At 48.1% G+C, this 25,450-nt stretch overlaps 1 protein-coding gene and 1 long non-coding RNA gene across 3 annotated transcripts in view; one reads left to right on the plus strand and one right to left on the minus strand.

Moving 5' to 3' along the window:
• NKAIN4 (sodium/potassium transporting ATPase interacting 4) overlaps nucleotides 1-25,450 on the plus strand; it is a gene marked incomplete at its 3' end in the record, with an annotated part of 305,839 nt that overhangs the window by 156,499 nt on the left and 123,890 nt on the right. The gene's annotated exons all lie outside the window — the stretch shown is intronic.
• LOC310680761 overlaps nucleotides 19,857-25,450 on the minus strand; it is a 75,784-nt gene continuing 70,190 nt past the window's right edge. The window contains exon 2 of the long non-coding RNA XR_014512917.1: nucleotides 19,857-21,442. This is a non-coding gene — a long non-coding RNA (uncharacterized lncRNA). The remainder of the gene's footprint in view (nucleotides 21,443-25,450) is intronic.

Consider the following 25,450-nt stretch of genomic DNA (forward strand, 5'->3'; position numbering starts at 1 on the left):
GCACCTCCTCCCCAAGAGGCAGCTGTAGAGGCGGCATGGGTGCGACTGCCAAGGAGCACACCACAGTTGTTGGCAGCAGTAGCAAGCCATGCACTCCTTAGAAGTTGAACCTGGTTCCCCTGTGGATCCTGCTGCCTAAGGCAGGCTCCTCACATTGCCCTATGGGTGGGCCGGCCCTGGTTAGTAATAATTCTATTAATTATATCCCACCCATCTGGCTGAGTTTCACCAGCCACTGGTTGGTATGCCTTATATTGCACCTTGGGACCAGTTTACCTGGATCGCCTGACTTTATACAGTGGTGCCTCGCAAGACGAAATTAATTCGTTCTGCGAGTTTTTTTGTAGAGCGAGTTTTTTCGTCTTGCGAAGCACCACGGCGGGGAGGAGTAGGGAGAAGCAGGGCAGCTGCCGCAGCCGGTCCTTTGACTCACCCGCGCCTTATGGACACCGCACGACGTGGCTGCTGGAGGGCGGTGGGGCTCAGGAGCGCAACTCCGGCTGCAGTGCTGGCTGCTGGCGGCAACGGCTCCCAAGGGGAGTGCGCGAGGGCGGTGGGCAGCGGCGCGAGGCAGCTGGAAGGTCGGCCGGAAGGTGGGAGGGAGCCGGAGGAGCCATCAGCAGGAAGGTTGGAGGGAGCTGGAGGAGCGGGGAAGCGAGCGAGCGTGCGTGCAGTGACCGTCGGCATGACAGGAGAGGCAGGGCTGTTTCGTCTAGCGAAGCAAGCCCTTTGGAAAATCCGTCTTGCGAAGCACCTCAGAAAATGAAAAACCCTTTCGTCTAGCGGGTTTTTCGTCTTCTGAGGCATTCGTCTTGCGGGGTACCACTGTATATGCCCACGCAGCTGCTCTGATCAGGGTTGCAAGGGCCCTGGAATATTTGCTCCGCGCTTGTAAGTCATTGACCTTTCAGCGTGGCAGTGCTTGTGGATACCTCCCTTTCGCATACGCAGGTGTCCAGCGACCCACATCCAGTGGAGCTGTGGGCACGCTAATGCAGTAGCAAAGAACCAGGAAGAAGTGAGTCTGTGGAGGCATTTGGCATCATGAAAGCTCCTCTATTTTCAGCAAATCAAAACAACGAACATGGCTGAGTGCGAGCAGCAGCTTCACACGTGTCTTCTCCGTCTGAAAGCAGAGAACGAAGGGAAAGAACAAAAGCACATAGAATGGAAGTACAGTGTCTGAGTTCCGTTCCCACATTCCTATCACTATGGAATGAAAACAGTGGATCACGAGATCCAGCACCAATGAGAGAATGAAATTACTAACAGCACTTGCACTTTGGTGGCTTGGTATAAGGCAGGTCCCCCTGTGCCAGTGAGGTACTCAAGTCCCTGCGTTGGGTCTGGAGGAATGGCCTGGGTGGCAGCCTCCTCTGTAAGCATGCAAAGGTCTGTCTAGTCCAGTGGTTCCCAAACTTTTTTGGGCCATCTTGCTTCCCAAAACTCATCCCCCAGAGCTTGGCTGCAGGAGTTGCTGGAAGGAGGAGTACAAGGCTCCATCCATTAGGGGCTCCACTCTGGGTTTGTGGAGGGTTTCCTCCTTAGCCTTTTCTTCTCCCAAAGATGTCCCACAAGGAAGCAGATGTTTAGGATCAGAGTTTTCCTTCTTCCTTCCCAGGTTGATGAGCCCCATATGCCCCTCACTTCCCTCTACAGCACAGGCAGAAGCCTCCTTCTTAACTGTTGGACTCACTCTTGGTCTTGTCCACTCAATCTGTGGGAGCTTGTCTTCGCATGCAGGGGAAGTCCCTAACTCACTGAGGGTTTATGTCAGGCTTTGGGGAAGCGGCTTCCTCCTTCCCTTTGGCCGTGGATAAGCAGAAAAAAGCAAAAATTGTCTCTTACCATTTAAAGAGATTTTAATGATCACAGGGAAAGAACAAAGAGTCCATTCTTGGAGTAAAGGTGCTCCCAATTAAGGTTTTCACCCACTCCCCCCTGAGTCACTTCCTCATCTTGCAACTTGATCTCGCAACCACTTTGCTTTCTCTGCTGCCACCTTATTTGCTTGTCGTGACCTTGGGCTGGGCAGATGTAGGCTTTCCAGCGAGAGAGTGTCTGTTAACTCTCTCTCTCCCAGTTCTTCGTCTCCTAGCTGCTCACCACCCAGTTCTTCCCAACTATTCTCTTCTGAACTGTGCCCCTCTGCGAACCACTGTCCCACTGCTCCTGGGAAGATTCAGGATCCAGATCAGGAGCAGGGGGAGGCTCCCACCATTCATCATCTGTGCAGCCCTCCCCAACACAGTCCCTGGCAGTTTAAGACCCATCAACTACCGTCTCTTGGTTTAGCCAGCCAGTTGAAGCCATTCCCAGAGTGTGGCTGCTGTCTCATGTTGTTAGATTCCAGGAGCCACAAGTGAGAGCTTCTATGGAGTGTGGGGTGGTAATTTATCCTCCTTTGGTTCCCACCCTATACCCAGGGAGGATAGACATGGGTGTGGACATATGAGCAGAAACTAGCCTACTGTAAAAAGGTAAAACATTTACAGTGGTACCTCGCAAGACGAATGCCTCGGAAGACGAAAAACTCGCAAGACGAAAGAGTTTTTCGTTTTCTGAGTTGCTTCGCAAGACGGATTTCCCTATGGGCTTGCTTCGCAAGACGAAACGTCTTGCGCCTTTTTTTAAAAACCGCCAATGCATTCCTATGGGAAACCGTCAATACACATTGGTGCTTCGCAAGATGAAAAAACTCGTAGAACGAAAAAACTCGCAGAACGAATTAATTTCGTCTTGCGAGGCACCACTGTACATCAGTTGCTCTGCCTACTTTTGCTCTGCCTCCCACTGCCATGTGACCCCTGAAAGGTTCTCCAGAAGGCGATGTGGCACTCAAAAAGTTCCCCCACCCCTGCTGTATGTCACTCAATAGACCTTTGATGTAAGTTAATGGGGGGAGGAGTAGAGACCACTGAGATAGCTTCAAAGTGTAAAAGCTCCACCATTAATGCTCCCAAGGGTACCGAATACCCAAGTACCGAGATTTCGCAGATCCCTGGATCTTACACAACTGCTTCAGAATCAATGGCGATGAAAATATGTGGGAGGAGGGAAATAAAAGAGGAGATGGGTGGTAGCGTGCCAGGTGGATTGAAAGTTCATCTAGCAAACATTTCGTGGTGCTAAATTTGAGCAGCGATGTCTAATGAGATCCTAAGGGAGTGTTAGTCTAGCTGTGATGAGGAAAGATGAGTGATGAATGCTGAATCCAGAGCAAGCAATCAAAATATCATCATTCGTAAGCCGGGGAGACATTGTTTCCTCCAGATTCTTTTCCCTTGCCGTTTTGAGGCAACTGGAGGTAGATAAGGCTGGGCCGAGGAGTGCTTTTCCAGTAGCTGCTAGGCTCCTCCTTGGCCATTTGGGCTGCAGAAACGTGTGTGCTGATCTGTCCAAGTCCGTGGAAATTCGAAGGATCACTTCATAGTTCATTTATGGTGGTTTTGCCTGCAGAGAGAACCAGGGAAAATGGTGTGGCCAGTGGGCTGATATTGTAGACTGGTGTTCTGCAACCTTGAGCCTGTAGATATTTCTGGTCTAAGACTCCCATCTTCCCCAGCCAGCTTAGCCCGTTTCCAGGGATGATGGGAATTGGAGTCCAGCAGTATCTGGGGCTCCAAAGCTGAAGGACACTGCTCTACACCTGAGCACCAGGTAAGGATGCTCCAATCTCCCATCCCTGGTGTTTCTGCTGCTGTGACTGTAAATTATGTGTCTGTGGAGACGACAGTGCTTTTCAGTCACTCCTCTCTGGCTGGACTGGGGAAGAATTAACTTTGGATAGGTAGCGAATAGGAGAAGCAATTTGCGGCCTACATATAATCTGCCAGTGGAGTTATGCCCCTCCCTTGGCACTGCAACCCCTCCACGTGGCTTCATTAAACTACAAAACTGCAAAAGTTGGGTGGCCACATGTCAGGGATTATTTAGCTGTGATTCCTATTGCAGAGGGTTGTACCCTCATGGTCCCTTCCAACTCTATACAGTTCTAGAGCGTTGGGAGAGCCATCTCTTAATAATATTTATTATAATATTGCTCATCTGCCTGGGTTTCCCCAGCCACTCTGGGTGGCTCCCAACAGAATATTAAAAACACAACAAAACATCAAATATTTAAACCTTCCCTAAACAGGGCTGCCTTCAGATGTCTTCTAAAAGTCAGATAGTTGTTTATTTCCTTGACATCTGATGGGAGGGCGTTCGACAGGGCGGGCGCCACAGCCGAGGAGACCCTTTGCCTGTACAATGGGTAAAGGGACCCCTGACAATTAAGTCCAGTCACAGACGACTCTGGGGTTGCGGCGCTCATCTTGCTTTACTGGCCGAGGGAGCTGGCATACAGCTTCATGTGGCCAGCATGACTAAACCGCTTCTGGCGAATCAGAGCAGCTCACGGAAACGCCGTTTACCTTCCTGCCGGAGCGTTACCTATTTATCTACTTGCACTTTTGACGTGCTTTCAAACTGCTAGGTTGGCAGGAGCTGGGACTGAGCAACGGGAGCTCACCCCGTTGCAGGGATTCAAACTGACCTTCTGATCAGCAAGTCCTAGGCTCTGTGGTTTAATCCACAGCGCCACCCGTGTCCCTGTACAAGGGGTACAACCCCTCAATTTTGTACTAGTTGTCATTTCCCCCACTTGTTTATCAATTTTCCCAGAGAAGACATCAAACAGCCTTCCCTTAAGGTGCAGATTTTATTCTCTGAAAGCAAACAAAGTTTTGGTACTTGTATGTTCATTTTAAACCTTTGGAATATCTTGAGAAAACCGCAACCAGGGAGGACGGGAAAATATTCTTGTCTTCAGTGAACATTAGCTATCCAGTTCCCTCTCTCGTGTCATGTTCCATGCAAACTGGCAGAAATCTGATGTCAACAGGCGTCATCATCGCAGGCCATGAAACTGGCTCAGCACAAGAGCTTCTGGGGACCAAATCTGTGGTGAAGGAAAAGAGTCAGCACAAGGGTGAGATGGTCAAATAAGTTGTTCCTAAGCAAAGGAACTGCTCCAGAGAAGCGGACACGGAGCAATGGATCCAAAGTACAAGAAAGAAGATTCCACCTAAACATTAGGAAGAACTTCCTGACAGTATGAGCGTTCGACAGTGGAATTTGCTGCCAAGGAGTGTGGTGGAGTCTCCTTCTTTGGAGGTCTTTAAGCAGAGGCTTGACAACCATATGTCAGGAGTGGTCTGATGGTGGTTCCTGCTTGGCAGGGGGTTGGACTCGATGGCCCTTGTGGTCTCTTCCAACTCTATGATTCTATGATTCTATGATTCTATGAAAGGAAGAGTGCTTGATTTTTATGGGAATGGGACTGGATCATGCCAGGCCAGCTTCTGTTGCACCCTGTGCTGAGCAAACCCTGCTAGCATACCATGAGAAATCAGGCAATGAAACAACGGGCTCCCTTGAGCCCAAATCTCCTGGTCCCAGATGCTCTCAGCATTTCTGTACAGCATTATATTGTCCCCTTCCAGTCAGGTAGTTGTTGGGCACAAGCAACCTTGTACACCTCCATCATCATCATCATCATCATCATCATCATCATCATCATTTATTACCGCACTTTTCTGTGTATAAGACGAGGTTTTCTTACTCTAAAATAATGTTCAAAAACGTGCCTTATCTTATACATGGATAGTGAATGGGGGGACGGGTGATTGGCTGCAGCCATGAGCAGGAGATTTGGTGGCTGATGGTTGGCTGTTAGAAAGGCTGCTTTGGATTGGCGGCTGCTGCTCTAATTGGGTTCTGCAGCAAGGAATGCTGTGGATTGGTTGCCGCTGCCGCAATTGGTGGCTGCTGTTCTGGGGAAAGCGCAACAGTCAGCGGACAGCTTTTCTCAGTCAGGTTAGTGATTTTCTGCTTGGGAAGGGTCTGTTGCTGATCAGCTGTTGCTGTGGCAAGTAGGCGGTGGATTGGTGGCTGCCGGGGATCATCAGCGCCGGTGCTGCAGGTGAGCGATTTCCGGCAATCCTCCCCCCCAAAAAAACACCTCAACAACTCTGAGCCATCTTCCCTCGCTTTCTTAAAATTGAGTCCCCCCAAAATAGGGGGCTTCTTATACATGGGAGAGTCTTATACAAGGAAAAATACAGTATTTATACCCCGCCCATCTGGCTGGGTTTCCCCAGCCACTCTGGACAGCTCCCAACAGAATATTAAAAACACAATCAAACATTAAAAACTTCCCTAAACAGGGCTGCCTTCAGATGTCTTCTAAAAGTCAGCTGAGATCCAGCGCTGAGGGCCTTCTGGCGGTTCCCTCATTGCGAGAAGTGAGGTTACAGGGAACCAGACAGAGGGCCTTCTCGGTAGTGGTGCCCACCCTGTGGAACGCCCTCCCTTCAGATGTGAAGGAAATAAGCAGCTCTCTTATCTGTAAAAGACATCTGAAGGCAGCCCTGTTTAGGGAAGTTTTTAATGCTGTATTGTTTTTAACACTTGATTGGAAGCCGCCCAGAGTGGCTGGGGAAAATCAGCCAGATGGGAGGGGTATAAATAATAAATTATTATTATTATTATTATTATTATTATTATTATTATTATTATTTCTTGATATCTGGTGGGAGGGCATTCCACAGGGCGGGCACCACTACTGAGAAGGCCCTCTGCAAATGCCTTAGAAATTTTATTCATTTATTAATTACTTGTTCTTGCAGCCCACCAAAAGGGTGGGATAGCTCAGTTGGTTGAGCACGAGACTCTTAATCCCTGGGTCATGGGTTTGAAACCCACATTGGGTGAAAGATTTCTGCAGTGCTGGGCGTTGGGCCAGATTTCACTTGTGGCCCCTTCCAACTCTACAATTCTATGATTTCTTTGTATACCTTGGAGGATGGAAAGAAAGATACGAGCCCCAGAAACTGGAAAATGGTACCCCACCTATTCTATAAGAAGCGCTTGGTAGTTTGTGAGATTTTAATTAAAACCCCAGTAACTCAAGCCGGCTGTAACAGTAAAGAAAGAAAATGCATCTAGGTGGTTTCTTACTTTTCATTTCTTTCCACCACATGGGGGAGATGTTGCTAAACAATCTGAGCTTCTTCCTCTATATTCCCAAAGCAACACTACATTAAGTGCTTTATAAATACGGATCATCACTGCCATCTAGCATTTTGTCCCTTGCAGAACTTAATGGTTCCTTAGCACATTAATAAATGCAGGGAGGGGAGGACAATGCACAGGATTCATTGTTGACAGGCTGATAAAGCAGGCTGATAAATCGAACCTCTGGGTACTGGGCTGGTTCTGAAATTCACTGGAGCCTCTGGCATGTGGTATGGGGCTTTCCTGCCTTCTTGGGGAAGGAGTGCAGCCCAGTTGGAAGAGCATCTGCCCTGCTTGCCGAAGGTTGCAGATTCAATCCCTGGCATCTCCAGGCAGGTTGGGAATGTTTGCTGCCTGAAACTCTGGAGATTCACTACTCGTCAGCATCAACAGCAGTTTAGGGTGGGTTCCTCAGGACTTTTCTGAGCCTCAGAACTCTCTCCAGGACACACTTCTCCCTGCACACAAATCGATGTGGATACGCGTACCAGCCATTCTCTGTGCTTGTCCTGTCTCAAATGTATCCTATATCTGTGACACTGCTGTGGTCTAAACCACCGAGCCTCTTGGGCTTGCCGAGTGGAAGGTGGGCGGTTCGAATCCCCATGATGGGGTGAGCTCCCATTGCTCTGTCCCAGCTCCTGCCAACCTAGCAGTTCGAAAGCACACCAGTGCAAGTAGATAAATATGTACCACTCTGGCAGGAAGGTAAATGGCATTTCTGTGTGCTCTGGTTTCCGTCATGGTGTTCCATTGCACCAGAAGCGGTTTAGTCCTGCTGGCCACATGACCCAGAAAGCTGTCTGTGGACAAACACCGGCTCCCTTGGCCTGAAACCGAGAAGACATCTGAAGGCAGCCCTGTTTAGGGAAGCTTTTAATGTTTGATGTATTACTGTATTTTAATATTTGGTTGGAAGCCGCCCAGAGTGGCTGGGATCAGGGCACCCAGAGGTCAGTCTTGAAGAACTTCCTGGAACATCCTAGCCATGGTCCAACCTTAGCTTTGCTGCCCTTTTATATTTTGCATGCTGACTGCAGCATCGCGGCTTGGTGATGCGTGTGACCCTCGCCTGTTCCAGGGACTCAGCTACATTAGTAAAGAAAAAGCGTTTCCTATGCGTTATAACACCATGACACCAGATGGCGCTGTGGAGTCCCGTCTTTCACCGACGTGATTTCCCATGATGAAGTTGACAACGTGTTTTCCTGAAATGCCTTTTCAATGTGTCTGGATCCAGCCCAGCTGAGGAATCACACCCCTCCTCCCAGAGCTACACTAGTGGCCAAAATTGTGGAAACCTTTTGAGGAAAGTTTTTTTCCGTGGTGCGATGGCACATAACACCTGATTGGCTCCCTAAACACTCGTGCTCATTGGCTACATTCAAATGAAGGAAAACTACTGCATAGCAAACTAAGCAAGTTGTGCTTCCTTTTTCTGGTTATTTGGCTATAACTTTTGATAGACTACAGGTGATTGAACAAACTTTTGTTGCATTACGTTCTTCATTAAAATATCTTTCCATTGATATATAATTTTATGGTACAGTGGTGCCTCGCAAGACGAAATTAATTCGTTCTGCGAGTTTTTTCGTAGAGCGAGTTTTTTCCTCTTGCGAAGCACCACGGCGGGGAGGAGTGGGGAGAAGCAGGGCAGCTGCCACAGCCGGTCCTTGGACTCACCCGCGCCTTGTGGACACCGCGCGATGCGGCTGCTGGAGGGCGGCGGGGCTCAGGAGCGCAACTCCGGCTGCAACGCTGGCTGCTGGCGGCAACAGCTCCTGAGGGGAGCGCGCGAGGGTGGTGGGCAGTGGCGCGAGGCAGCTGGAAGGTCGGAAGGTCGGCCGGAAGGTGGGAGGGAGCCGGAGGAGCCATCAGCAGGAAGGTGGGAGGGAGACGGAGGAGCGGGGAAGCGAGCGTGCGACCGTCGCCATGACAGGAGAGGCAGGGCTGTTTCGTCTAGCGAAGCTAGCCCTTAGGAAAATCCGTCTTGCGAAGCACCTCAGAAAACGAAAAACCCTTTTGTCTAGCAGGTTTTTCATCTTCCGAGGCATTCGTCTTGCGGGGTACCACTGTATTACTAAAAAAAAAAAGTGGTGTCATGAGCCATCAAATCTCAGAAATACACTTTTCCCAAAAGGTTTCCACAAGTTTGACCACTAGTGTAGCAAGCCCACCTGGCCAGCTAGGGAGCTGGGCTGTGAGCCTTTGTCTACCTTTTGGAGTGTGCCTCCTGCTGCTCCCTACGCCTCAGAGCGCACCATGTTCAGGGAGACAGGAGCACCTCTGGCTCTGCTGATGGGTCCTGCTGCTCTGGTTCCTGTGCACTGACCCCAATCCCCTCGCCATCCTCCACCACCCCTAAATGGCCTTGGTCCAGTATACCTGAAGGAGAGTCTCCACTCCCATCGTTCAGCCCAGACACTGAGATCCAGCGCCAAGGGCCTTCTGGCGGTTCCCGCACTGCGAGAAGTGAGGTTACAGGGAACCAGACAGAGGGCCTTCTCGGTGGTGGCGCCCGCCTTGTGGAACGCCCTCCCTTCAGATGTGAAGGAAATAAGCAGCTATCTTATCTTTAAAAGACATCTGAAGGCAGCCCTGTTTAGGGAAGTTTTTAAGGCCTAAACGGCCTCGGTCCAGTATATCTGAAGTAGCGTCTCCTCCCCCATCATTCTGCCTGGACACTGAGGTCCAGCTCCGAGGGCCTTCTGGTGGTTCCCTCACTGCGAGAGGCCAAGTTACAGGGAACCAGGCAGAGGGCCTTCTCGGTAGTGGCACCCGCCCTGTGTAACGCCCTCCCATCAGATGTCAAAGCGATAAACAACTACCTGACATTCAGAAGACATCTGAAGGCAGCCCTGTTCAGGGAAGTTTTTAATATGTGACATTTTAGTGTATTTTTCATCTTTGTTGGAAGCCGCCCAGAGTGGCTGGGGAAACCCAGCCAGATGGGCGGGGTACAAATAATAAATTATTATTATTATTATTATTATTATTATTATTATTATTATTATTATTATTATTTAATATTTAATGCTGTATTGTTTTTAACACTCGATTGGGAGCCGCCCAGAATGGCTGGGGAAACCCAGCCAGATGGGTGGGGTATAAATAATAAATTAGTAGTAGTAGTAGTCATAGAATCATAGAGTTGGAAGAGACCACAAGGGCCATCGAGTCCAACCCCCTGCCAAGCAGGAAACACCATCAGAGCACTCCTGACATATGGTTGTCAAGCCTCTGCTTAAAGACCTCCAAAGAAGGAGACTCCACCACACTCCTTGGCAGCAAATTCCACCGTCGTAGTAACAGTAGTAGTAGTAGTGCCAACACTAACCACTCCGTCCCCATTCCCTGCCTGTCTTGGTGTGTCCCAGTCCTGGCTACATCCCTCACCAGGATCCTTGTCCTCCTCCCTGTCATTCTGCCAGTTTATGACATCTGCTTCACACCCTCCTTGTTTTGCATTTTTTTTTGCCTGGCTGGACTGTACCCTTCAACTCCGATGGTGTCTCTTGCCTGCCTGGCCAGAGGACAGAGAGGAGTGCTTGAGTGTGTGTGTAGAAACCAGACAATTGTGCAAAGATAAAATTTATATTTATAGCTCCACCCACTTTTGCCTCTGGCCCCACCCACTACTGCCATGTGGCCTCTGCAAGGTTGTGTAGTGGTTAAGCCAGTGTGGTGTAGTGGTTAAGAGCGATAGACTCGTAATCTGGGGAACTGGGTTCGATTCCCCGCTCTTCCGCCATGCAGCTGCTGGGTGACTTTGGGCTGGTCACACTTCTCTGAAGTCTCTCAGCCCCACTCACCTCACAGAGTGTTAGTTGTGGGGGAGGAAGGGAAAGGAGAATGTTAGCCGCTTTGAGGCTCCTTCGGGTAGTGATAAAGCGGGATATCAAATCCAATCTCTTCTTCTCCTTCTTGCCCAGATAGGAATGTGGCGTCTTGGATTGAGCAAAGCCCTCCCACCCTCTGTCCTAAAGTTATGTTTCTCTGGACATACACCTGTCACCAAAGTGCTCTAGAGCACTTGAAAAATTCCCACATCTACAGAAAAAAACCTGATATCAGCATGTATGCAGCCATGCAAGTAGAGGGAATCCCACAATTGCCTGTGAGTGGGACTTCGGGGTAATTCTAGTACAGAGCATGTAATGAGATTATCAGACAGATCAACCAGTCTTTTCTATGGTTTTGCCAATGCAGGCCCAGTTCTTGAGGACCAGGAACTTGAAGTAGTTATGTCTTACAAACAATTTAATTGGGAAAGTGATGTGGGGGTCCTTCTTAACCCGGGATTATATAGCTGGCTTCTGGTTTTATTTTGTTTTGTTTTGTTTGTAACCAGTGATATGAAGAAATTTGCTTGGGTTGAGTGTGTGAAGACCCAGCCTTAAGATAGTCATACAAAATATGTTTCAAGTGACCCGATACTCTGGAGTATATCTTTTTTTCCAGTGATTTTGGCAGTTATGCCAGAGAACAATTATTCGAGGCCCTAAAATTTAATAGGCAGATTTTTACACAACCAACTGTTCAGAACCTGCTGGCGTACAGCGATGATAGAATCACTTTAATAGTGGCTGAATTTTTAAATGCTGTCCATGAAGAAAGAATGGCCCATGATAAAGAGACTTAGTGGTTTTTAATGGTAGGTGTTGTTGTTGTGTTGTATTATACTATCAATGTACATTGATTTATTTTTGGGAGTTAAGATTAGGACTGGGATAAATTGTGTTCACTGAGCCCGTATTTTATACAATCTATATATGATGTTTGTATGTTAATGTGCGGTGTGCTATGCCTAATAAAGGATTTTGAATTGAATTGAATTGACTATGTTTCAAGTGGAAATGTCATAGATTTGGGATCCCAGCAAAATCTCTGCCCCTTTTTTTCCCTAGGCTGAGTGGCACCAGAAGCGACAGTGGCAAAATCTTTTCTTCCTGTGAATTCACATTCAGGTAGACGATGCTTGAGAAGAGGAAATTGACATTGGCATGATTCAGTTGGGAGATGGTTTTGATGGTTGTTTTCTTCTTAACACGTTGTTGGTTGATGGTTGTTTTCTTCTTAAAACACCTGTGCCTCAAATGTAAAGATGCATTTTGTGGGGCATTATTGCAGTCAGACCAACAATTCGTGTTTTGCCAGGCAAGCGACGTAAAGGGGCTGAGGCTCACAGAGCTTTCCTACAAAATTTGCTAGAGAGAACTCTGCGAGGTCACTCCCTTTGTCTGCCTTGGCAGGAAGCTGTAACAGAACATACTTCCTTCCTGCCAGGGCAGCCTCTTCCTTCTTCATCATGCTTCCAAACTGACCACACGTGCATGTCTGTGCTATGCAGCTCAGATATCATTTTTGAACTTAAATTCTGCACTTCTGGAGCTTGGATAGTAGTTATAAACCTGCTTTCATTTTGCTACTGTAATTGCTCCTTCAAGACCTAGGTTATGTAAGTAAATCCTACTTTTATTTCTTCACAAAACAATGTCTGTGTGGTTGTTGTTTTAAAGGGGTAGAAAAGGGGTAATAGTAGGAAAATCCCATCTGCCTTAAAGCAACCTGGATTATTGTTCCCATAAGGCTAAATCAACCTTGTCTTAGCTTCCAAGTTTAGGATGGTACTCTGCTGATCTCACTCATGTGAGCAAGGAAGTTTAACGCCTAAACAATATATCCTCTCCTAGTGTTTAACCCATTCCTACACATTTGACCTTTGGGGAGATGCAAAGGTGGCAGCAAACGACTGGAACTGAGCTAGCCTCTCCCTACACATGGCCATCTACCCCCCTGGGACCCCAAAGCTTTCTGAAATGTATTTGCATCACCCGGACTCACCTGAATTCATCAGCGGATGGTCATTCTCAGCACAAATTGCAGCTGCAAACAAGGCTTTGTGCTCCCCATTCCTGTCATGTTGTTCCAAAAGGTTGAGCTCAGTTTTTTGGAAGGATGGTTAGGATTCCAAACAGACATGCTCAGTGGCAGGTTGACCGGCTGTTGAGTAGAGAGCTGGGAATGGAAAACTGTAATAAGGGAGTGTAGGACGGAATGGAGTGTTGGAGAAGAGGCCATGACTAAACAGGAGCCCGATGACTGGAGTGAGCATTCTCAGTGGTCCATCAATCTGGTTCAGTCATCAAGATTCCTTAATCCTAGAATTGCAGAGTTGGATGGGACCCTGAGGGTCACAGAGTGTTGACTGACTGCTGGGTGGGTGTGTAATAGATGATGATAGGAGAATAGGAATGGAATGGAGTACCCAGAAACCTCTCCATGCAACAACAATTTGCTGCAGCTCCATTTGCATGGAATAAATTATTTGTTTATTTATCACATGCACATCCTGCCTTTCCTCCCACAGGAGCCCAGGGCTGAATTGCAGGAATTTAAGTTGTAAAAAGGGACGCGGATGGCACTGTGGTCTAAACCACTGAGCTTAGGGCTTGCTGATCGGAAGGTCGGCGGTTCGAATCCCCACGACGGGGTGAGCTCCCGTTGTTCGGTCCCTGCTCCTGCCCACCTAGCAGTTCGAAAACATCAAAGTGCAAGTAGATAAATAGGTACCGCTCCGGCGGGAAGGTAAACGGCGTTTCCGTGCGCTGCTCTGGTTCGCCAGAAGCGGCTTAGTCATGCTGGCCACATGATCCGGAAGCTGTCTGCGGACAAACGCCGGCTCCCTCGGCCTATAGAGCGAGATAAGCTCGCAACCCCAGAGTCATTCACGACTGGACAGGGGTCAGGGGTACCTTTACCTTTATCTTTAAGTTGTAAAAAAAGAAAGATAAAGGTGGATCAAAAGCAGGACTGAAATCAGTCCACCACTTTCATACAGAATTTCAGTTTAGCTGAGCCCCTTTTCCATCAATCAAAATGAGCCGGATGAATTGAAACCCCTGTTTCACCTTCACCTTGGATATCCTTGTGTGTTCAGCCAGAGCATACAAGCACCATTAAAAATAGATTGAAAGAGGTGCGCTTGGATATCTTTGTTTCAAAGGGGAATTTGCACTGTTGGGGCTATGCCCCTGAATTAGCTTTGCAGGGGCTGTAGCTCAGTAGCAGAGCAGCTGCCTTGTATGCAGAAAGTCCCAAATTCAATCCCTGGCATCTCTAGGTTGGAATGGGATGTCCAGAACCCCTGGGGAGCTTCTGCCTGTCTGGGTAGACAAAATGCTGAGTTAGATGGACCAATGGCGTTCCTAGATATAAGGTCTGCGCTCCTCTCCCTTTGAAAAGTAACAGTGCTTCCGATTGGCAGCTGAATTTGCAAATGGGCTATTGAGATATTGCAATCAGGACCTTGGCAACAGGGTTTCCCTGGAAGGAGTAAATCCAGGTTAAATTGGGGGAAACTATGGGATGGCATTTTGATGACGATGGTGCCGTGTGGATGCTGGGGAAATACTTGCGCACCTGAGCAGCGCTGATCCCACAACAAACAGCTGTCTGGACACAACCTGTGATATCTTTGGCCAAACCTTGAATAACTGGAACTGTTAAAATCAAGCACCTTTATTTTTCTCTTTGGAGCTGCGCTGTGTTATTTTACTTTTGGCCTTCCAGGCAGTGATGCTTTGTGGTTTAGATTGTTGATCCTCCTCCCCCCCCCCCCCTGTTTGCACTTCTGTTGCACTTGTTAATAAATCAATTTTTTAAAAATTACAAGGTAAAAATTAAACACCTCCTTTATTCCATCTGCATGTCAAGCCTGGGCAATGAGACCTCACAGAGGCGTTATTGGTGCTTCTACAATGCCATTCCTCTCGAGTTATTCCAGGGCCTGAGTATTCCCCACCCCACGAAAACAAGGAAAAGATTAAATCTTCGCATTTTTAGCCAGGCAGAAGCTTTCAAGATCTGCAATTTGGGCATATACCCTGCTCTGAGTCTAGCTATATCTGGTGATGTGCCGCACAATATTTTAAAGTTATCACTCTAACCCCTGAACCCCAAATCTGAAGTGATAGGCATCTTTTAAAATGTCAGAATTAAATATATATACTTTTACTTCTCACAGCTTTGGGCAAAATCCAAAGATAGCAGTGCATGCTTAAATCTGACTGCAACTGGTGGGGATTTAGTGCAATACCATGCGCAACCCAGTCATGCCCTGTCTTGTTACTTATAACTGATTTCATGTTGCTCCATGACCTAGTATCAGGACTGAGGAAAGATGAGATATAAAGCATTAAAAAAAAAAAAGGTGATAGGATTTTTCAACTTAATGTGCATGTGCTGGTTTATCAGGATCGAGCCTATTATGTGAAAGCACTTGACGTCTGTTTTAGTAGCAGCCTTCGGTGCGCACACTTCTGGACAGATGTTCCCAGGTGACCTGCGCAAGGATAGTGCAATGCATTGCTTTGCATTCATCACATATTTGGATGGGTAAGAAGCACGCTCTGATCCTGCACACATTGGCCCCAGGCAAGATGGCTGCGCATATAGCAGCTGGGGAAAGCTATACAGCATACATATAGAAGGTTAGCCTCATAGCTTAGGAAATTGTCCATACCCACCTATCGGCATTTATTTGCCAGCTAGATTAAATGTATTTCCATCAGGAGTTCTAAATCATGGGTAGGCAAACTAAATCATGGGTAGCCAGTGTGGTGTAGTGGTTAAGAGCGGTAGTCCCGTAATCTGGGGAACCGGGTTCGCGTCTCTGCTCCTCCACATGCAGCTGCTGGGTGACCTTGGGCCAGTCACACTTCTCTGAAGTCTCTCAGCCCCACTCACCTCACAGAGTGTTTGTTGTGGGGGAGGAAGGGAAAGGAGAATGTTAGCTGCTTTGAGACTCCTTAAAGGGAGTGAAAGGCGGGATATCAAATCCAAACTCTTCTTCTTCTTCTTCTAAGGCCTGGGGGCTCAATCGCCTTCTAAATCCGGCCCCGGACAGTCCGGGAATCAACGTGTTTTTACATGAGTAGAATGTGTCCTTTTATTTAAAATGCATCTCTGGGTTATTTGTGGGGCATAGGAATTTGTTCATTATTATTTTTTCAAAATATAGTCCGGCCCCCCAGAAGGTCTGAGGAACAGTGGACCGGCCCCCTGCTGAAAACGTTTGCTGACCCCTGTTCTAAATGGTAGGCTGAGAGGCACCCCCTACCAGAATAGGCTTTGTTTATGTTCTCAGGACATCAATTGCATGAACCATATCCTACTGCATTGTGGGCAATATGAGCAAGCTAGAGATCAACTGATCTAACCTCTACTAGCAAATTTGCCGGGAAAATCTGAAGCCTCCCATATTAAATACCTTCTGGAGGATAGGTCAAATGATATTGCACTGACCGCGGCAAAGTTTCTTATCATGCTCTAGACTTAACAAAATGACTACCTCGGTCTCTTTCGCCTGTTGTTTGGTTGTCTTAACTGTATCTTGTTTTGAAACTGTTTTGTGGGTCTATGGTCTGCAATACACACACACATAGAGTCCCCAAACCAATCATTGGTAAGAGCCCTGAGCATCTCTGTAGACTACAGTTTAGAGGAAAGGGACACAGGTAACATCTGAATGCAAGCTCAGCTTCCTCTTCCTGAACAGCTGGTCCATGTTGGGGTGATATGCACGCAACCCCCCATTCCAGCTGCTGGATTGAGCCAGAAACCACATATATGGCATTATTTTATGCTACTCCAGCTAGCGCTGCTGTTTTCCAGAACCTAATCCAGCAAAAGGCAGCGGTAACTAAGTCCCTTTGGTAACCAACACAGAATGGTCTTGCACTGTTAATAAAGACCCATTGGTTTCAATAGGAGTTAGCAGAGTTATGTTTTGCTGCACTGTATTCTCTTGGCTTGAATTCAGAGTTCTGCAGGTGTGCTAAAGGCTCCCCCCATGCATCTCAATGGAAGGTAGAGCTGTCGAAGGCCCACGCCGCATTGCAGCGTCTATTGAAGTGAATGGGGAGTCTGCGCAGATAGGAGCTCCAGATGCACATCAGAGCATCTGCAGAGCTCTGAATTTTATGTACTTATTCCTTATTACATTCCTATCCCGGCGAGCTCAAGATGGCATACATGGGTCTCCATTTCTATTGTCACAACAACCCTGTGAGGTAGGTTAGGCTGAGAGGCAGTGAGCTTCATGGCTAAGTGGGGAGTTGAACCCTGGTACTCCAGGTCCAGGGACGCGGGTGGCACTGTGGGTTAAAGCCTCAGTACCTAGGACTTGCCGATCGAAAGGTCGGCGGTTTGAATTCCCGCGGCGGGGTGCGCTCCCGTCGTTCGGTCCCAGCGCCTGCCATCTAGCAGTTCGAAAGCACCCTCGGGTGCAAGTAGATAAATAGGGACCGCTTACCAGCGGGAAGGTAAACGGCGTTCCGTGTGCTGCGCTGGCTCGCCAGATGCAGCTTGTCACGCTGGTCATGTGACCCGGAAGTGTCTGTGGACAGCGCTGGCTCCCGGCCTATAGAGTGAGATGAGCGCACAACCCTAGAGTCTGGCAAGACTGGCCCGTACGGGCAGGGGTACCTTTACCTTTACTCCAGGTCCTAATAATAATAATAATAATAATAATAATAATTTATTATTTATACCCCGCCATCTGGCCAGTCCTCCCCAGCCACTCTGGGTGGCTTCCAACAAAACCCTAAAATACAATAACCTATTAAACATTAAAAGCTTCCCTAAACAGTGCTGCCTTCAGATGTCTTCTAAAAGATTGGCAGTTATTTTTCTCTTTGACATCTGGTGGGAGGGCGTTCCACAGGGTGGGCACCACTACCGAGAAGGCCCTCTGCCTGGTTCCCTGTAACTTGGCTTCTCGCAGCGAGGGAACCGCCAGAAGGCCCTCGGCGCTGTACCTCAGTGTCCAGGCAGAATGATGGGGGTGAAGACGCTCCTTCAGGTATACTGGACCGAGGCCATTTAGGGCTTTACAGGTCAGCACCAACACTTTGAATTGTGCTCGGAAACGTACTGGGAGCCAGTGTAGGTCTTTCAAGACCGGTGTTATATGGTCTCTAATATGACAGTTCAACCACTGCACCACACTGGCTCTCTGAATTTCACAGTGAGTCAAAACTAGGAATGTATCTTTCTGATTTCTTTGCTTATTGGTATCTGGTGTTACAAATAACCAAGCTGATGTCCTGGATATGAAAAAAGTGCAAGGTATCTTGTTTAAATCTGTGGCCTGAACTGAATGGAGGAAAACCTTTTTTAAAAAAACAACAACACTGATAACCTTGAAATGAAAATGTTCTGGTCTTTCTTTCTTTCTTTCTTTCTTTCTTTCTTTCTTTCTCAAATAATTAAATCAATCCGCCAAAGGAAAAGAAAATGACACCATGGGCAGGACAAGGCCCCCACATAATGTGAATCTTCCCAAAGAGGCCTGTGGAACCTTAAGCGTGAATTTTTATCTGCAAAACCCTCCAATGCAGGCAATTTTGGAAGGTAAAAGGCAGCCCATGCCCTACCAGCAGTGGAGCCAGAAGATGGCGATATTTGACGCAGGAGAGGACCACAAACTTCGAAGGATGCTTCCTTCCCCCTTGGAAAATAAAATAAAAATAAATCAGTATAGCGGTTTGATATCATTAATTAGTGGCTCTGACATTTTAATTTAACTTCAGGAAAAATTAGTTTGCCTGAACAGGGAGGGCGGGGGGGGGGGCAGGCATAGAGATTAGCCACATGAAACAGCATAGGAACGGGCTTGTTGCATGAGGCCAAGCCATTGATTCCACATTCTGCCCATCCTTCTGGGATGAAAGGTTGTTTGCTCCCAGCCTCAGAGATGCACTGCACCTCTTGAAGGACATTCCACCGTCGACATCCACTGACAGACCTCCCGGACCTTGAATTTTTCTAACCTAAACTATTTAAACCGGTTTCCCTCTTCACACCCGGCCCCTGCTAGCAAATTTCAACAAGTAATCATTTGCACCAACTGAAAGGAGGGCTCTCTCCTCTCCCACCCCCATATTGAATATTTATTTATTGTTCATTTATCTCATAAAACGCATGATTGTAAAAACCCTCAAAGCGGTTACGAAAAGAGAAAACAATAAACTTGAGAGAGAAAATGCAAGTCTGCAAAAGTTAAAATACTGAAACGGATTAGAATGACCTCGAGTTTCTAAGCACCAGAGTCAGCTTGTCTGAACGGGAATGTTTTTAGCAGGCTCCAAAAAGAATAAGCGCCTGCTGGATCTCTATAGGCAGGGAGTTCCAACGTTCACTGAACGATCGAGTTCTTACAAACATGAAATGGTTTGGCACCTATAGTGCTGCCAATTCCACCGACTGATGTGGCTGAGTGGGCATGTGACAAAGTGATCTCCTAGGTAAACTGGCCCCGAGTTGTTAAAGGCTAACGGTAACATGTCAAAATTGACCTGGTAGCAAATTGGCAACCAATGCCAATCCCTGGGCCACAGGCATTCTATGCCGACAAGGCCTCACTCCCGTCAGCAATCGTGCTGCAGCCTTCTGCCCCGACTGCAGCTTCCGGATCAAACGCAAAGGAAGGCCCCCCAAACAGCGCATTGCAGTAATCCAGTCTTGAAGATTTGCCGTTCTGGTTTGAGGAGCCCTGCATAATGTATTCCTGCATTTCAGATCTCAGCATCTTGCCCAAGCATTGCGCATTGTTCTGTAACCATCTGTTTTGGAGATGACACAAAAGGACGACTCGGTGCTGGGCTAAGCACATTTGCAGCTCAACCCTATATATGTTTGCTCAGAAGTAATCCCCACTAGGTTCAATGGTGCTTACTGGCAGGTAAGTGTGCATAGGATTACACTGCAAAAAACAAAGCAAAACAAAAAATATGTTGATTTTAATGGGCCAGATCCAGATTTAGTGATGCTTGCAGCAGCCGCAGTGAATGGAAGGAGACTTAAATATGACTAACTTTAAGTCCCACCGATTTCAGGAAATCTACTCACTGGTAAGCCTGGATTCAAGCTAGTGGGTTTAAGACCAGGCTTAACTCTGTGTTGGATTGTATCTGCGGTTCTTTAAATTGCCCCATAGTTTTGGGGTACACAGAAGCACATTGCAATACAAGTACATAGATACACACATAGCATGTACCCTGGTTTTAAAATATATGGGTTGTACCCAGCTAAGCTTTACTCAAGAGTAGACCTACTGGAACAGATGGGCCTAAGTCAGTCTTGTTCATTTATTTAAGTGGGTCTACTTAGATTAGGGCTAGCATTGGCTACACCCCTCTGTATACTTTGTAAGCCGGTTGTACGACGCTGAAAGGGAAACAGAAATCTCGGCAGCGGAGCAGGTGCCTCAAAGCAATAAGGACAGTTGGAGGCTAGCACACTCCTGCGATCAAAATAAATCTGCATTAATTGCAAGTGATCAGAACAAGATGTCAGTAAATCCATCTAAACCACCTGTGAGAAAAACAACAACAACAGATGAGAATTAAAACGTTATAAGTCTTTAACCAGCAGCCTTTATTTATTTGGGGTTGGGGTTTTTTCCAATAGCATGGAAATACGTACTAGGGAAGAAAGGGAATCAGAAGGGTAATTCTGTTCATAACCAATCTTTGCACAAAAGGAAAACCAACAGCCTTAAAAAATAGCAGTAATCCCATACAAGCCAAGCCACCATGAATTAAAGCTGCATAAGAGCAATAAACAATAAACTTTCAAGGGAATAATTATAGATTTCCATTAATAATATAAATAAATGAATAAGAAGCATCTTTTTGGTATTTCAAAGTTTTTCTAGTGTCATCTAATTTAGCTGTCCTCTGGGCGGGGAATACTTAGATGTTATTCAACAGAATCATACGAAAGGCGGACTCAATAATATCATGGCCTTGGCTGTCTTAAGTCTGCCAGTTTCCATTGATATGATGTCGTCAGAGACCATCAGTTTATTTTGTGAAAATTTAAAGAAGCGCTTCTGGAAAAACCCATTGAAGCAGAAGGAAGGGGGGAAATGTTCTGTTCTAAGGATGCATTTGGAAACCAATTTCAGCTAAAGCAGGGCACACACACACACACACACACACACACGATTTGCCCCTAAGACGCTTTGCCTCGATGCAACAGAAGGAATGAGAAATGGCCTGTAGATGGATAGATCCTAGAATCAAATGGATGGATAGATCTGTCTCTGCATCAGTTATGCCCCACACCTCATCCCCCGATTTAAAAAAGCAATTGCTTGAACGTGGGAGAATATTCGCAGCTACAAGCCAGAGTGGCTCTGGATCATCCATCCCAGAACCTGGAGCCCTCCAGTTCTGGCGGACTACGATACCCATAATCCCTGACCACTGGCCAGGTTGGCTGGGGCTGATGGGAGTTGGAGTTCCACCAACATCCCCAGGGTCTGGGAAGGTCGTTTTAGGCTGTGACAGGCCATTGGGAGCCTGTACAGTGGTACCTTGGGTTAAGTACTTAATTCATTCCAGACGTCGGTTCTTAACCTGAAACTGTTCTTAACCTGAAGCACCACTTTAGCTAATGGGGCCTCTTGCTGCTGCCGTGCCACCAGAGCACGATTTCTGTTCTCATCTTGAAGCAAAGTTCTTAACCGAGGTAATATTTCTGGGTTAGCAGAGTCTGTAACCTGAAGCGTCTGTAACCCGAGGTACCACTGTACTTTGGTGCTGGTATTGGAAGAGGTGGGTGGGAAGGTGTAAAAGGCGACCCCTGCTGGAATCTGCCGACATAGCAGCCTGACCTTATATTCGGTGTCCCCGGCCCAAGGGGGACTCTCTGGGTGCGAAGTGGGGAGTGCGGGGAAGGAGGGGGGGCGCTTTCGGCTCAGCCTTTCTCCTCTTCTGCCCTTGTCCTGGTTGCGGCGCTCCCTCTAGTTCTGGGGAGACCCCAGCTGCTCTCCCCGTTGCAAGTCTGGGGTTTGCAAAAGGAAAGAGGGACATTGGGGTTGGGGTGGGGCAAGAGGCAGGGGTTCGTAGTGGCGCCCCCCGATCTCAGCTGGGATGTCACGGGGACCCTGCTCTTGGCATTCACCGCGTGCCTTAATTGTATGGACATTAAATCAAGGTCCGCTGTGAACACGCAGAGAAGGGCCCGGGAGGGAGGGGGCGTGGGGGGGGGGCTTGGGAGGGGAGGGACAAAGCCAAGCAAGGTGGGGGCGAGTTGATAGGGACAGCAAGCCTGGTCCCTCTGCTGGTCCCTCCCCACCACCAACCAACACACCTAACACAACGCGGCCATGCAGACTTCCATAAGAAGCGCATCCGAAGGCACCGGGTCCTGCACACTGGCGCCCCCTACCGTTTCCCAAAAGCAGGCGCAACCTTGCACCGAGACTGCAACGCGCGCGTACTCGCATAAGATGTCCTCACTTCATTTTAAACACAGAGATAGTCCCTTTAGCACACGCATGTCAGTGCACACTCATAACACACGCAGGTCAGTGCGCACACGTAACCCCAGCTCTGTCACACATGCAATCATAGAACGAACCACTTTCTTGCTGTTCCCCAGAAAACCTAGTTTTTACGCGGGCACGCACGCACGCAGGCACACACACACACACACACAGAGAGAGAGAGAGAGAGAGAGAGAGAGAGAGAGAGTCTGTCTGTCTTAATGCAGAGAAAGGACAAATAACCTTCTTTGCGCGCGCCCATACACACACACACACACACTACGCACTCTGGACAACACAGCTCAGGGTCGTAACAGCGACACATCCCTCCTCGCCTGCGCAGGCCGAGGCAACCACACAAGCCAGCCTCCCTCCTGCGCAGGTTGCAGTGACGGCTTGTGCTTAAGCAGGGTATCCAACTGAATAAATCAAAGATACGCAGAGCCAGGCGGATGCATTGCTCACCTTATTCCACAATAAGCAAAAGCGCGTGGGGGAAGGGGGAGGCGCAGAGGTCTCCGAAACACGCGCGGGTACGCGCATCATTGCCCAGCGCGCGCACTTTTGCGCGCACGTCTTCCTCTTCTCCACCTTTCCCAAATCCTCTCCAGTCCAGAGTGCCCTGCTGGACATATACCCCCTCTCTCTCCCATCCCAAGGAAGCCTCCACGAACCCCATCGTGAAATTTTGCAACGAGCCTGTTGTAATATTTTTAAAGGAGCGCAACGCTCTCAGAAATTGCTGCTTAGCTTAGAGAGCGAACCTAGGAAAATGGAGCGTGGCAAACGCACCCACGCGCACAATCACACGCAGGGTGTTTAACTGGGGAAATATATATATATAGTGCCCCCCACAAGAAAATAAAACATTATAAACAGCAGCCACGGGCACCCCGAAACAATCTGCTGCACACTGCAGCAAACGGCTTGAGAGGAGTCCCAATCGCACAGTCAGGAAGCTTTTAGATTTAAGGAGTAGGGAAGATAGGAAGAGAAGATGGGACTTTATCTAAGCGCTCCCCCAGCAACTCAAAGAAGGCCGCAGAGGAGCTGCAAAGCCGGGCAACTTCGCCTGACGCCCCGATCAGCAAGCGCGCCATCCATCTCATCACAGGACACTCAGCAATTGCAGAAATCGACCAAGCCTTTGCCTCGACGGTTAAAAGCCTGCCCCACGCGCCGAATAAAATCCCGAGTAACACTTGCGCTTTCCCGAAAAGCCATAAAACGGAATCTAACAGAAAGAAGCGACTTTAAAAAATAAAAAAGAATATTAGAAATAAATATTATTTTTAAAATCCTTCTATGCAATGGAGTGACTTGCCCCCAGGATCCAGAAAGGTGGGAGACAACAAGGAGGAAATCTACCCTGAGCAGCTCAGGTGGGGCAGACAGACTCAAGGAGAAAATGTCAAAAGTTTTGAGGCAAAGCGTTTGGGGATTTTTTGTTTTGTTTCTCTAAAAAAAAAAAGCAGCAGCTTTGATTTTTCAGATTATCGCCCCACCCCCACCGCCGTCCATCTGCTAATTTGGATAAGAAAGGACGGCTGCACTCAGTCTTACAATTTGCAATACACGGGGGGGGGGGGAGATGTTAGAAAAAAGAATCCGAATTCGTGCCAAATAAATTTGACTGCTCCCCCTCACCCGCCTTCCCAACGCCACTCACCTCCCTCCCCCACAACATTTGCAACCGATATACTAACAGGACTCAAATTAAAGGCGTTGATCTTCCGATGGTGAGGGGGGGACGCCACGTCCTTTCGCCGTCAGCCCCCAGCCTCGGCGTTAGCCGATTCAGCGCAGGCTGTTTTTTTCTTTTTTCTTGGAAAGCCAATTCCGACCGAAGCATCTCCGGGACCCACAAAACGCACCTCTGGTCCAGCGCCTGGGCGCGCGCATCATTGTATTTTTCTCTCGCGCCCAGAGAATTACATTAAACGTATCTCTGAGGTTCTGTTTTGTTTTTAAAGCCCACCAAAATCAAACAAACAAAAAAATCTTGCAAAAAAAAAAATCTGTCGAAAAGACCTCTTTTGGAGAGTCATTTAGCTATTTTTATTTAAAAATGAAAATGAAAAAAATCAGGTGCTATTTCTCTCTCTTAGAACGAAGAAAGCGGCTCTTGTCGGAGGACGCATGGAGAAGCGCCAAAATTGCAAGAATATAAAGATATTTTTTTAAAAAAACACGGCAAAAAACAGATTCCTTTGCCGGCTGATCCGCTTTGCAACGAGGAGCGAACAGGCTCCCTACACGCCGCCGCCGCCCTCCTCCGCCTCTCTTTTCTCTTTCCTCTTTTCCGTCCTCCAGCGCTCTTTTTCAAAAGACGCCCTTTCTCTCTCCACGCCTCCCCCTCTTAGATCTTCCTAGGCTAGCAAAGGAGGGCTTGGGGAGAGAGAGGGAGGCGGTGGATCCTCTCTAGTCCTGGCTGGCTTGTGCTGATCCAAGCTAAAGGGTGAGACCTTCTTCCTCTCTTCCTCCTCTTCTTCCTTTCTCTCTTTCTCTCCCTCCCCCCGTCTCTCTCTCTCTCCATCCATCCCAAGCTCCGGAGCGCATCTGCTGATTGAGGTTCAGCGCAAGAGGATTACATTGGGACGCAATGACGTCATGGACAGGACAGAAGTTCGCTTCCATTAGCCAAATCCTCATCAGCAAAGATGCCCTTGAAACTGCGGGAGGGGGGGGGGAGGGAGAGGGAGATGGGGGGGGGAGGGCGAGTTTGGAGGTTGGCCGGGTGGCTGGGCCTCTGCAGGATTTGGGGAGTGAGGAGGGATGGGGTTGGGGTTCACATCTGCAAGGTGATTTTTTAAAAATAAAAAATATTATCATTTTGCATGGTAGAGGCGGGTGGGTGGGAGGTTACTGAGACAAAAAAGGCTCGCGGAAGGGGTTGCAGATTTAGGTAGGACCCTGATCACCTCCCCCCACTCTCTGTTGCAAAGCTGGGGTTGGCTCTTAAGAGTATGGAGACATCCTGCAAAGGGCCTACGGGCCGGGTTGGAAATTGAAGAGGGCCACTGGCTGTCAGAAATAACCCAAAGACATCCTCCC

The sequence above is a fragment of the Podarcis tiliguerta genome (assembly GCF_965153285.1).
Source record: "Podarcis tiliguerta genome assembly, chromosome: 6".
NCBI lineage: Eukaryota > Metazoa > Chordata > Lepidosauria > Squamata > Lacertidae > Podarcis > Podarcis tiliguerta.